Source organism: Pleurodeles waltl, chromosome 12 (assembly GCF_031143425.1).
Source record: "Pleurodeles waltl isolate 20211129_DDA chromosome 12, aPleWal1.hap1.20221129, whole genome shotgun sequence".
Lineage (NCBI taxonomy): Eukaryota > Metazoa > Chordata > Amphibia > Caudata > Salamandridae > Pleurodeles > Pleurodeles waltl.
In genome coordinates, this window is record NC_090451.1 from 672,504,178 (window position 1) to 672,518,805 (window position 14,628).

The 14,628-nt window shown below is 45.3% G+C and overlaps 1 protein-coding gene across 2 annotated transcripts in view; it reads left to right on the plus strand.

The window, feature by feature from the left end:
• Window positions 1-14,120: 14,120 nt before the first annotated feature.
• LOC138268695 (calpain-5-like) overlaps window positions 14,121-14,628 on the plus strand; it is a 48,748-nt gene continuing 48,240 nt past the window's right edge. Inside the window, exon 1 of one of the 2 annotated variants that reach the window (XM_069218612.1) lies at window positions 14,121-14,553. The gene's annotated coding sequence lies outside the window, so the exon portion shown is untranslated. The remainder of the gene's footprint in view (window positions 14,554-14,628) is intronic. The other variant, XM_069218611.1, reaches the window with a different exon arrangement.

Below are 14,628 nucleotides of genomic sequence, written 5' to 3' on the forward strand. Positions count from 1 at the left end.
GGCTCTCGTCCAAAGATGCATTATACATATAACAGTGCTCTGTTTTAAGCAGAAAATAATTTATTACGTTTTTAAAAAGGTAACAGGACTTAACTTCAAAGTTTAAATGATTCTATTTTCTAAGCATTGTCACGCTGCATAATTGTGAAAAGATTCTGAGGGGGGCCCTGTTATTTATTTTTTCCACGTGGGGAGGTGCGGCATTAAAAAGTTTGAAAACCACTGAGCTAGAGGGACAAGGATTGAAAAAAGTAAGTTACCCCCATTCCATAAGAAGCAGAACGTCCACGACTATAAACAGTATATTAGTTTAATAATTTCATGAGCTTCCTCAAATAATATTGAAATGACATTTCTCAAAACATGCAAATATTTATGGAAGGATATTTAACTTGCATTGTGTTTTTGGCAATGTGGAATACAATTAAGGATTGCCCTCTCATGAATTGGAGCTCTATTTTAACTGTTCATTATTTAACATAACTCATTAAGGAAGGTGTTGGCTTGATACCATTGAATCATTTGACTGTGGGAAATATACTGTTGTAGTGTCCAACAATTTATTGGAACTAAATATCTGGTCTGCTGTTTCCTTGCGACTGCCATTTTGATTCTTCTCCCGGAAATGTATTCCAGATTTTCCTCTCTGCCAAAGAAGATAGAGTTCAGAGGAAGTTTTTGGGAAACCTTAACTGGTTCTCGCCCTCTGTCCAGGTTCGGACTGGGTCATAAAATAGCACCCGGCACTTAAGTAAAGGTGGACCCCATTAGTAAATCACATAGCTAAAAAGGTGACCCACATTTGCAAATCAGGTCAGTTATGAACTTATAAAGGCACGCTGTCTAGGTGTTTTGCAAGGAAGCAGAGACTGCATGCATCTGTGCTTGGTGCAAGCGATGCTTGTGTCACTACTCACAACATCAGCAGTAAAAACCGTCCGACCAGACCATAAGACAGGCCCAACAACAGCCAAAAATCCAGCCCACACACTGACCTGTCAGACCAACCCACCAGGCACTGCTTGACTGCCAGTCCAACACTGCCTATGCCCTCCCCATAGAAGGAGAAATATTCTAAGGGAAAGAATGACTGATGTTTTAGTTCAGTGCAGCCTTTATTCAGTGTTTTGTAGAATAGCTAAAAAAAAGGATTGTTGCGCAGAAGAGTGTTCTCAGGTTATTTTGTTCCAGGACAAAATGGGTCCCTTGACTATTGTAATACCTTCAATTGGACTAGAGCAAGTAATAGATGGAATAAGAAATATATACTTGAGGGTTTGAAACCATTCTGAAGCTAGAAGCCAAAGATAATTTGTGGCCCCAAATCGCATCTACGTTTCTCAAAAAGATGTAAATACTTTATCAATAAATTTGATGATGTTTAAATGGTCCTTAGAATTTTTGATCAAATAAAAAAAAAAGATGGGAGTGGATGACACTAATGAATGTGGCTTTTTTTGTTTTTCCACGTGGCTCAGTAGCATGGGATTCTTCTGTGTAATGATAGGCTAAAACATTGAGATGAAAATCATAACTGTGTGGATTCTAAGGAAAGCAGGCATCCGCTTTCAATTATTTATGAAGAGGAGAATGGGAGAGAATATATATATATATATTTTTTTTTTTTTTTCTTTTTTTTTTATCTGAGAAATAAAATACTCCAAGGAGGAGGAGCATCGGTTCAACAAGCAAGGGACACATCAGTGTCTGGCTTACACTCTAAGCAAAGAAAAAAACGATCAGTGATTTTGAATTACTTAAACTCCAATGAGTATATTAGAAAAATAGCTTCTTGAAAATGTTCAGGAGCAAGCACTATGATTATGCACATAGTCGCTGCAATGCAGGCTATGTACAGAGCACATGCAAATGCATTGCACACAATAACCTGACATCTGTACCTGCATTATTCACAACGCCCTGGGGTGACGATGAAATGGATGGGAATGAGTTCAACAATGATCCTTGCTTTTCCAAATGGGGAATGCTTGCCCCAGATCGATAGGCGTCCTTTATTCCAAATCAGTGCTTTCCAAACCATGAGGAGATTTCATTTCATAAAGCGGCAATGTTTGACAGCCCACCCTTAATTTCAATATTGCTCATTAGGTCATAAGTGACAGATATCTAAACTATTTCTTCTCCCACAGAAATTTAAAATGTTGACTGTGGCTGAAGTTTTGGCAGCACTTCAAAGCAGGCAGTGTTAAAGATTTCACTGCACATACAGCCATCTCCAGCAACATCACTCCTTCTCAGGGCCTCTGAGACAAGCTCTCAGAATTTTTTTTAAACAAGATCTCAGATACATAAGAAAAATTCGAACCTAAACTGGACCCCATCAACCTTGTAAAATGCCTTCCCCATCCAGTCCGATGAACAAACTCTAACTACGTCACCCACTATCACCACAGACAAAACCATTGGCAATAGGAGGTCTAGCCACTCAATGGCCCCGTCAGACCTCTGCTTCCACCACACCTTTAGCAAACGACTCCCCCTTTTCAGCAAAGCTCCGACTCGTCCTCCTTCCCTGGAAGCTATAAACACATCGCTGTTCCCGCCGCTCTCAAGAAATCATCTGTGGACCCAGAAATGCTCACCAATGAGACAGATATCACTCCTACCTTACCTGACCAAGGTAATTGCGAAGCTTATTAATAGATGGCTTGCCAACCACCTTGTCAACCCCAAGCTGCTCAATGCCGCACAGTCCAAATTCATACACAGCCATTGTACGGAGACGGCACTCATTTCCACAAGTGATGGTATCCTCATAATCCTGGACAGAGGAGCGACAGCAGCCGTCACCTATTGGTGGCTTTTGACTCAGTGTCTCAGCCTATCCTCATCAGACGTCAACCAGAGATCAGTATTCAGGGACCAGCCCTTTGCTGGACCTGTTGCTGCCTGTCAGAAAGAAAATAAGTTGTCACCCTAGTACCATACACCCTAGAAGCATGGAAACTCATCAGTGAAATGCCTCAAGGGTCATCCCCCAGCCTCACCGTTACCATACATATCCCCAATGGCCAATTTCATCCTCGCCCACATCAACATCTTTTTATACATCAATGATGCATCTTATCCCTCTGGGGAATAACCTCCAGCACAAAGAACAAGTTTACCACCTGCTCAACATAGACAAGACAGAAGTTGTGATCTTCGCAAAAAACACCTCATGATGACACTCCAGCTCCCACGCCAGAAACCCAAGTATTATTGACAACAACTAGACGTGTCCACACAAGTCAACCTTGTTACAACATCCTGCTTCCTCATCCTGAGGATGCTGAAGAAGATCTTCAAATGGCTACTGTGCAACGCTAGAGAAACCATCGCCCACACACCCATCACCAGCAGGCTGGACAAGGGGGAACGTCCTACGTACCAGAATCACCAGCAACTCACCAGAAGACTACAAATTGGCAGCCAGGCCCAACCTCAGGACACACATCACTCCACACCTCATGAAGCTCCACTGGCTCATGATACATAAACATGCCCAATTCCAACTCCTCTCCCTCACTTAAGCACTGCACAACACAGTCCCAGCCTACCTGAACAATCACATTTCTTTCCACCAACCATCCAGACACCTTCACTCAGCCAAACCCCACTAGCACAAACCCCACACATACACCAATGCAAAGCCAGAATTAGAACATTCTGTTACATCGGTCCTAAGGCATGGACCAACATCCCACTTCACATTAAATCCTACTCACATTCCGAGTTCTGCAAAAAGATGTGGACTGGACTGTAACTAAAGCCCACCCACTCCCAGGGTGATAGTGCATTAGGAAATACACATATCTGTGTCTGCTCTGTGGTGCATTTAACACCACCTAGTGGAAACAGGGGTGCACTTGGATATCTGGAAGACCTACCTTTTGCTTATCTGGTTGACAAAATTGTCTGATCCTGGGCAAATACTTTGTCACTGAGCATCCTTTTAGTTTGTGCTCGCAAATAAGAACACATTCAAATATGTGATATCATGATGCGTGCTGCAGAAAAACCTCTCCTGTTTGGTTTAATAAACTAAAAACTATTTAATAAACTGCAATGTTGCTGTGTGTACAAGAAGAGTCTAGGCTGTATGTGATATACACCTGACAACTCACTTGCATTTTAGTTCCCTCGTTGTCATTACAGTGGGTATAGCAACCAGAATGGTTTGGGTCATTTGCAGTAGGTGAGGTTGTTGTTTGCTTACACCTGGATTTGGCATACTTCTAAAGTACTTATTTAAATTTTTGGGAGAGGGCATGCAGGGGAAGAGACTTTCTGCGCTGTGTACCTAAAAAGAAGTGGTCTCCATGGCCATTGATGGGGGTTGTGAGTTGGCTGCATGTTATATCTTACTGCCCATGCAGTTTACATGGGCAGAGTGTGGACATTTTTGATATGGCAGAAGAAGACTGTTGAAGGAGGTTGAGGAGTGTCTGGGGCAACTGACAAACAGATGTCGTCCAACTGAGGGGGCCTGGTTACTTTGCTTGCGCTAAAGCCCATGGCAACCTAGCTACACCACTACACCCTGCAGCACGTATTCAACATGTAAGTGACTAATAAGGAAGCTCTTCCATGTCAAAGACAGTAAAAAGAAATGAAGCATGCTTGGATTCTTCTGAATGCTTCTAAAATCTAAGCACACCCGTGCAATAACTGCTGCTCTGAGTACAGTATATGCGATGGAAAGATGAATTTGCATGGATGGTGAAAAAAACATTTTCAAGGCTAAGAAGGAAATATTATTTCTACCTTGTTTGATTTACATTCAAGATGTGGGGAGTCTTTCGTGTGTGGGGAAAAAGTGCTTAACTCAGTATATGAACTGGGGAGGATAGCACAATATGGGCAAACATAGCCTCACTAACGCTTGAATACAGTAATGAATAGTTGAATGGTGAGCAGCTCTGATGCTGAATTGCACCCCATGGTAATCAGTGTTTGTTAAAAATCTTGTGATCTGGTTGTACTACCTATTATGAAGTAGACAGTAAGTTGTGTAACAAATGTGGCAAGTGAAAATGTGTTCAGAAAGTGAATTAAACAGTTGTGGTGGCCTTGAATGACGTGGTGCTTAATTTGCAAGTTCTGCAAGCATTACTACCTGGAAGAGACTCCGGAGAAGATGTTTGAGTGGAACAAAAAGTGTTGAAGCACCTTTTAGGGCTGGCCTAGATATAGCTTGTGCATTTTCACCAACCTCATGTTTTCAAATAAAATTCATATATAAATATGCCAGCTTGTACATATATACTAATAGGCTTTGAGTCACCCCCTTCATCCCTTGTTTGTTAAATTGTCGTTCACATTTTGCTTCTGCCCACCACAGCATACAGCACTTCATCCATTGCCCGGAGCATGTGCACATCCGTGTAAAAAGTAATGCATTTCAGCATGAGGGATTTCAGGCTGATATCTTCTTTCATTTTCTGTGGGTTTTTTTTTTTTTTACTATTCCACTTCACCATTTATATCTATTTTCTACTACTATTAAACAATGATTTTCTATTCTATTGCACATGCGTGCAAAACATTATTGGCATGCGAAGGCCGGATCTATTGGCTTTGCCAGTGCCTGTTTAACATGAAATGCTTTGTAAATGTTTTGTTCCTGAATCATCACCTGACGGTAGGAGATATTCAAGGCATGCATATCCTGTGAAAGAGGTGGTTATTCACAGATAGGCAGCATGTTCCTCTCCCAGCAGATGGCTACTCAGCTGGACCTCAGGCAGTAAGTCACTTCCTGTCTCAGAGTCACAGCATTGCTTTAGTTTTGTCGCAATACATCTGATTTTTTTGTGTTTGCTTAGAGTTATTTGCAACTTTATTAAACGGCCTTTCTTAATAACAACATTTATCCGGTGGTGTTCATTCCACCAGGTGCTCCTTTCTGGCCATGCTGGAAATCCAAATGCCTCTCAAAAAACACCACATTGACGGCCTTTCTCTGAATATGGACCAAAACTCTGGAACAACTTCCTCTTGCACCTCAGACTTGCTCCTTTGCTGATGCAATGCTGCAGAGGACTCAAATTCTACTTTTTCATAGGTTTCCCGCCATTCTAGACTGTCTGCCTACCGCCCCTCGCCTCATTCTGTTTCTGATCGCCTCTGTGTTTATATGCACCTATCGTCTTGAGTTCTCATTGTATACGTCTCTTTGTTTCACCGCCTGTGGGGTACCTACGCTGTTCTGATCCTGCCCCTTTGGGACTAGATTAGGGCTTTATAGATACCACTATCGAGATATAATAAACTTTGGCTGTATGTATTTCTTGGGCGTGTGTATTTGTATTGTAAACACCACAAAAGACAGCAGGCGGTGAGACGGAGTACAATTTGCTTGTTGATGGGGTGATGGCAACCAGAATTGTTTGAGTCATTTTCAGTAGGTGAGGTTGTTGCTTACACCTGGATTTGATATACTTCTAAAGTACTTGCTCAACTTTTTGGGAGAGGGCGTGCAGGGGAAGAGACTTCCTGTGCTGTGTACCTAAAAAGAAGGGATCTCCATTACCCTTGATGTGGTTTGTGAGTTGGCTGTTCAGGGATTATAAGATGGGGGTGCACTGGTCTAATTTGTTGCAGAAGTAAGAGGGACCCAAGTCGTAGACGGTGCCTGCACTGTGGCAAGTGAGCATAGCTCACTGACTCTGTCACATAGTCTTCTTTGATGACAACATTGCCTCTCCTGGATAGCGTATTATCTCCATTATTGTTGAAAGTAATCTGCTTGGAGACCTTGATTAATGAGTGGTTAGGTCCAGTTTCCATCTGCAGAGTCAATGACCAATACTACTGCTTGAGGGACCACTCTCCTTTCATCCTTTCCCTCCCACTACCAGCCACTCCCCATCCTCAATGCTCATCCACATAGTCAGCACAGACTGGTACCGTGAAAACGGAATGTTTGAAGGCTGGCGATGAGACTACCTCGCGGAACGTACAAAATGAATGATATATGGGTTTGCAGGACAGGTACCAGGGTGATGGGGATGCTGGATGGCTGGTGCCGTGGCACTGGTGGGGAGGAGCGGGAGTGATGGGGATGATATTACTGCAGTGAGGATAGGCCGAGTATTGTATGGAAGACTGAGACTGATATGAGAAAGGGGTTGTAGTAAGGCTCTCCATCTTCCTCCCCCCACCTGAAAACAATAATGCCATTGGTATCACATCTGTCACAACTTTGTGTGCTTCACTCTTCTGCTCAGCCAATGATGACCACTCGCCGATTCTTATTTTATGAACCCCAGACAGATCGGCGATGGAAGTTTTCATCCTGGGATCGACGCCTCCTCCTTAGGTCAGTGAGAGGCACTGCCGAATTGTTAGCATCATTTAATGCTGCTCTTACCACTCTGCCTCTGCAGTTACTCTTTAAGCAGGGACTGATCTGCTCCTATAGATGATCTATATGATGAAGTGCAATTTGTAAAGTAGTGATGATGAGTTTTTAAGCCACTCAGAAGGTGGCTTGTCCCTGCTATTCTTCCTGCTTTCAGTTCTTCTCCAAACACCAACTTCCCCCAGTTCCTCCTTCCCTCTCTATCCTCCCTCTCCTGCACCTCCCTACCTCTCCTGCCCACAGAACCACTCCCCACTCTTCTACGTAACCAGTGCTCCCTGACCTCACTTGGCTCCTAGATTTCACTCCTTCCCGCCCTCCATTTTTCTCAGTTGCCTCTCTCTACTCCTGGCCGTCTTCTCCTCCGCCCTCCCTTTCCTTTACTACTTCTTCAAATAGATTCTCCCCCCTGGCTTCCATCATCTACTTCTACCTGCCCTGTTCGTCTACGTCTTCTTGAATTCTTATAGTTGTCTCATGACAGATGCCCTGGTGTTTTTGTATTCTGACCTTTGCATTTTATTGGAAAAAAAGTACAAAAACCTGCTGGCCTAGCCAATGCTTTTTTATGCTTCTGTTAAACCACAAGAATGGTGAGGAAAAGAGGGAGTAACATGTAGATTTGGACCCCATCAGTTGTAAGAAGTGGAACCATCATCTGTGCACACAGAGCAGGAGAACTGAGAGGTCCTGGTAGCCTTTGCCCCGTTAGCCACAACACTAGGGAATGAGATCCCTTATGTCAGTGCTATGCCTTTACTCCGGTCAAGGGTTTCACAACGTTTGAGAGTTTACAGAAGTGTTGTTTCCACGCGGCACCTGCCACAGGCATATCTGTAAGTGCTTCCCTTTGAGATCTCATTTGTGTGAATTGAGCATCTTTGGCGAAATGAAAATGGACACATACATTTCACCAAGCAGAGTCAACAACTGTGCATGAAAACTGTCCACCCTAAATGAGTTCTCTCAATCGGTTGATTAATAACTGCTTCCTCGTGGGGTGAAGAATGTAATGATAAAGGTCTACTACTGCGGTGTCCAAGTCAACCAAGAGTATGTTTCCAGTGATCGTTTGTTTCTATATTTTGCCATGTGTTGCTTCCTTAAACTTTTGTTAACATACGTTCATGACGTCTTATTGAACTCTTCAGTTAACGAAGAATATGTGCTTCCAAAAAATAAATGCATAAATAAAAATTCTGGCATAGCCTCTGCGAATGCGCATGCACCAACAGCAGCCATCTTAGAACTGGGTTTGCTAAACTAATACAAATGTCATTCAAAGATTTCTGCTGTGGATGTGTCCACATCCAGGGAGGCCAGCTTTAAAGGAATATGTATCAATTTAACAAACCCAACAGAATGGCAGGCAGAGAGGGGGATTTCAAAGAAATGCTAAGCTGGGAGGTGTGGGGGGAGTAATGGACAAGCTGAGAGGGGAAGATGATCTCGGCGTAACACAGAATAGAGGTGGGAACAGTGAAGAGGGAAGAACTATGTGGGGTGTTTATAGTAGAACAAAAAAGCAATTCCTTCCAACGCAAGCAAGGTCAGCAGTGAAATGAGAGAAGTCAACCAATCAGAGCACTGGGTGATTGAAATGCTCCTAAGTGAGACAAACACCTCAAGAGGGAGGAAAGCGATTGAATCTGAAACAGGGAAGTGAGCTAGACAACAAACCAACACAACAATGAGCAAAGAGCTGCCCCACAGCCCGCTCTATGTACATTGTAAACAATAGGTCTTGACTACAGGCATCAACCATCTTACTACCCATGTGCTTGGGGTTATTCGCTAGGGCGAAAAAGAAAAGACAACAATATTCAAAGCTTTGCTGGCGGGCTTTGGGGTAGATCTGCAGCTGATCCTCTCTGCAGTCTGCAACCCTGGTAGCTAGGCCTGTGCATCTGACGGGTGGCCACCAGGTAAACAGTGCAGTCAACAGCAGAAATGTGTCCACCGCAGTCAATGTGTTCAAGGTAGTGGGTGGGGTGAGGCAAGTCTGGCACACAGGAGTTGAGATCAAAAGAGAGTCAGGAGACAGATTGTGGAATGTTAAAGGTGAAAGACGGGACGGGGTAGGCCCAGGAGACGGGGATCTCAAGTTGCCTCAAGTTAGGAGCTGGTAGTTCGCCCAGACACATTTTTAGGTCTTGACTACAGGCATCAAGGTGGAATTTAGGAGAGTCTGCCCCAACATGTTTACCCCACTTTTTAAATGTGGAGATGCTTAAGCTGTGGTCTTAAAGCTTTCTTGGACAACCCCCCCAACTTACTACCACACACCGGAATTAGGAGGCTTCCACATGCGACGTCAGTAAAGGGTCAAATGGCACCCACAAGATATTAGTTAGGACTCCAAGTGAGACAGAGACATGAATAGTGTGATGCAGGAGTCCCATACTTACCGGGAGGTCTGGGTACCCGCGACCCGGCCCGTCTACCTAATCTCAACATCAGTCCTACGAAGAGAGGATCAGGTGCAGGGAGGAGTCCAGAATTGGACTGAAGCCAGATGTCGTCAAATCACACTGTGCTATAGGGGGCGGAGACATCAAACCCAGATGATCTGCCAGCTGAGTGGAGGATGCATAGAGTATTTGCAAGCCTCCCCGACCCCCCACCATAGCCTCGCAATGTAAATGGCTTTGCGTGTGGTGCATGTTAGGCATGTGATTGGATAGTAAAATGGTTGGCACCTTGATGTGGTATTCTCAAGGTCGAACTGGCCATATCAGGCATCAGGCGTTTCCCCAGGAGGCTGGAAGGGTGGGGGCCGCTTTTGTTACTCGGGCAAGTTTTGTAGCAGTGCAACAGTTTTAAAAGCACTGCAGAGTTCCTTGTATATCCAACAGTTTTGAAGCAACAACAAAAGTGCCAAGATAACTCTAGTGATTAATGTTCCTGCTGAAAAGAGAGATGTGTTTGGTTTAGTGGCTATTTTGACTCATCTCAGGTAGCACAGAGGGTTAATATGCCTGATGCAGATCACACAACAGACTTTTACTTGCAGAGCTCAGTGGGATACTACTTTTGTCACAGAGCTCCTTTTGTTACTGTGCAGTTTCTTCTTGCTTTGGACTGAGGTTTCTAAGTGAAAGTCCCTGCTGCACTGCTGCCTCTGACGGACATTTATAATAATGCTATTTTACATATTGAATAATTAATTACTTTTAGAATTTAATTAAAAGCATTAGGAAGTTGTGTGTGTGAAGTTCATCAAGATGCTACCCATGCTGTAGTGAAGAGCTTAAACTACAGCGCTCTCGCTGCTGCGCAGGTTGTGTGTGCGAAGGAAGCTTGCAGAGTGGCCACCCATGCGGTATGTATTCTCTGTGAGAAGCTTGCACCCTACCCTCTCTGCTACTTGTGTTTGCTGTATGAAGGAAGCTTGCAGAGTGGCCACCCATGTGGTATGCGTTCTCTGTGAGAAGCTTGCACCCCTACCCTCTCTGCTACTTGTGTTTGCTGTATGAAGGAAGCTTGCAGAGTGGCCACCCATGCGGTATGCGTTCTCTGTGAGAAGCTTGCACCCTACCCTCTCTGCTACTTGTGTTTGCTGTATGAAGGAAGCTTGCAGAGTGGCTACCCATGCGGTATGCATTCTCTGTGAGAAGCTTGCACCCCTACCCTCTCTGCTACTTGTGTTTGCTGTATGAAGGAAGCTTGCAGAGTGGCCACCCATGCGGTATGCATTCTCTGTGAGAAGCTTGCACCCCTACCCTCTCTGCTACTTGTGTTTGCTGTATGAAGGAAGCTTCCAGAGTGGCCACCCATGCGGTATGCATTCTCTGTGAGAAGCTTGCACCCCTACCCTCTCTGCTACTTGTGTTTGCTGTATGAAGGAAGCTTCCAGAGTGGCCACCCATGCAATATATGTTTTATGTGAGAAGCTTTTATCACTGCCTTCTCTGCTGCTTGCAGAGCTGCCACCCATGCGGTAGCTGTGGGAAAAGCTTGCATCGCTGCCTTCTCTACTGCTTACATTCTATGTATGAAGGAAGCTTGCAGAGCTGCCACATATGCGGTATCTCTTCTGTGTCAGAAGTCTGCACTGCTGCCTTTGCTGATGCATAATTGCTATGTATGAAGGGAGCTTTCAGAACCGCCAGCCATGCGGTATCTGTTTTGTGTGAGAAGCTTGTATCGCTGCTGCATACATTGTGTATGTGAAGGAAGCTTGCAGAGCTGCCACCCATGCAGTATCTGTTCTGTGTGAGAAGCTTGTATCACTGCCCTTGCTGCTGCTTACATTCTATGTTTGAAGGAAGCTTGCAGAGCTGCCAGCCATGCAGTATCTGTTCTGTGTGAGAAGCTTGTATCGCTGCTGCATACGTTGTGTGTGTGTGAAGGAAGCTTGCAGAGCTGCCAGCCATGCGGTATCTGTTCTGTGTGAGAAGCTTGTATCGCTGCTGCATACGTTGTGTGAGTGAAGGAAGCTTGCAGAGCTGCCAGCCATGCGGTATCTGTTTTGTGTGAGAAGCTTGTATTGCTGCTGCATACATTGTGTATGTGAAGGAAGCTTGCAGAGCTGCCACCCATGCAGTATCTGTTCTGTGTGAGAAGCTTGTATCACTGCCCTTGCTGCTGCTTACATTCTATGTTTGAAGGAAGCTTGCAGAGCTGCCAGCCATGCAGTATCTGTTCTGTGTGAGAAGCTTGTATCGCTGCTGCATACGTTGTGTGTCTGTGAAGGAAGCTGCAGAGCTGCCAGCCATGCGGTATCTGTTCTGTGTGAGAAGCTTGTATCGCTGCTGCATACGTTGTGTGAGTGAAGGAAGCTTGCAGAGCTGCCAGCCATGCGGTATCTGTACTGTGTGAGAAGGTTGTATCGCTGCTGCATACGTTGTGTGTGTGAAGGAAGCTTGCAGAGCCACCAGCCATGCTGAATCTGTTCTGTGTGAGACGCTTGTATCGTTGCTGCATAAGTTGTGTTTGTAAAGGAAGATTGCAGAGCCGCCAGCCATGCTGAATCTGTTCTGTGTGAGAAGCTTGTATCGCTGCTGCATACGTTGTGTGTGTGAAGGAAGCTTGCAGAGCTGCCAGCCATGCGGTATCAGTTCTGTGTGAGAAGGTTGTATCGCTGCTGCATACGTTGTGTGTGTGTGAAGGAAGCTTCCAGAGCTGCCAGCCATGCTGTATCTGTTATGTGTGAGAAGGTTGTATCGCTGCTGCATACGTTGTGTGTGTGAAGGAAGCTTGCAGAGCTGCCAGCCATGCTTTATTGGTAGTGTGAGAAGTAATGCATCTGTTCTCTATGGGGGAGGGAGACGGCTTGCATTGCTTCCAGTGAGGAATGTCCTGCTCAATAGATATTGTTCAACTGATAAACCTCAGTGAATAGACCATTAATAAAATGTCACTGGCATGACTCACTCTTTGCGATCAGAAACCTGTTTGACAAGGGCACAGCGTGGGCCCTTCCCTCCCTGTGAACACCTTTCTCTCTCACTTGGGTTGTGTACTGTGTACAGTTCTGGTGGCCACGCCTGTAGTGTGTGCACAGTTCTGCAGGCCACATCAGTAGTGAGTGTACTCTTTTGAGGTGCACATCTGGAATATTGTGTCGTGTTCTAGAAACAACTACTGAGTATTGTGACCAGTTCCAATGCCCACATCTACAGTGACTGTAAGTTCTGAAGTACACATCTGGGGCCACAACATGTACAGGACGCACGGCCTTGACCTGTGTCCTGGTGTGCTTACACATGGGCATGCAGACTCAGTCCTGGTCAGGGGGTCCCATTGTCAGCATTTAACACTCTGCATTTGCTGTTTACACAATGTAATGTATGCATCTTTATGCCATTCCAATTGTATATTTGTATTTATACTTTGTATGGGGGGGATTCAAAATAAAAAGTCAAAAAACAAAAGTTCTGAAGTACATACGTGTGCAGTACTTTGTGAAGTTTTGCAAGTCATATCTATAATGTACACACAGTACTCATGTCTACTTCCGGAGCAGCGTCTCTCAGTGTGGGTGCAATCTCTAGAGTCCTGTGTCCAGTTCCGGAAGCCACTTCTGTAGAAGTGTATAAACTTCTGAAGTACATGTAGGGAGCCCTGTGTGTAGCTCTGCAGGTCATGTCTGCATTGTGTGTGCAATTCTCAAATCCATATTTGGAGCAGAGTCTCTCATTCTCGGTGCAACTTCTGGAGTGTTATGTCCCATTCCAGAGGCCGAATCTGTAGTGTGTGTAAAGTTCAGAAATGCACATCTGGAGTATCATGTACAGTTCCAGTGGTTACATCTATAGTGCCCGTAAAGCTCCATATTGCACATCTGGAGTATTGTGTTCAGTTCCATAGCCCGCATCTATAGGCGGACGCTGTGCAGCACGGCTAACAACCATTGGCAAAGCCAGTAGGTCATAAAGGCGAGACCTGTTGGCTCTGCCAATGCTTGTTGCACTAGCGCCCTTAACAGGCTGAGTGACGCATTAGCTCGTGGTCTGCACATGATGGTCCCTCTAGCGTTTCACTAAGGACAAAAGTGCGCCCAAGTATTATAAAATGGGGAATTAACAGTGCAACACTCAATTGCCCCCATGGCTGCGCGTGTGTTTTTTACACAAAGCTATATAATCTGGTACAAGTCTGGGCTACAGACTTGACATATAACAACGTGAGAGTCTGAATGTCCATCGATCGGGTCACACTTGCAGGGCGGATCCTTTCATTTAGCTGTACGAGTCCTACTCTGCAGGACATCTCCCCCCAAACACATCAACCCTCAGGAATCGCAGCTCCAGGTCCCCGACTGACGCGCTGTGCGCTCTTGGGCAGCTCCTTGCCGCCGCTGCTCGGCTGCCAAGGCGCTGGTACTCCTGCCCTGGGTGGTGCCAGTACTCGGAGGCCCGGGCTGGGCGTCGTCCCGGGAGGGAGACATGTTTGCAGAGCCAGTTTCGAGGGAGGGAGCAGCACAGGTTGTCAGGGAACTGGCTCTCTTCAGGAAATCCACACCGACCGGTCCTGTAAGGTGCCGAGCCTTGGATAAAGCGCTGCGAAACCCCATTAAGGGGCTCTGGGAACAGCCTGGGAGGTTCTGCACGAGCCCATCTCCTGGTTTCACCACCACGGACCTGCCTGAAACTCCGTCAAGCTTCTGTGAGGTTGGTGTTCATGGCTTTTGCCAAGTAAGGTTTACCTCCACAGCCTTCGCTCGTCACGTCACCCGTTGTACCGTGAGTCATTTATATATATTTATGGGGGTCTTGTTCTGAGAAAAGCCCATGTTCGTCTAGGAAATCCTCATCCAG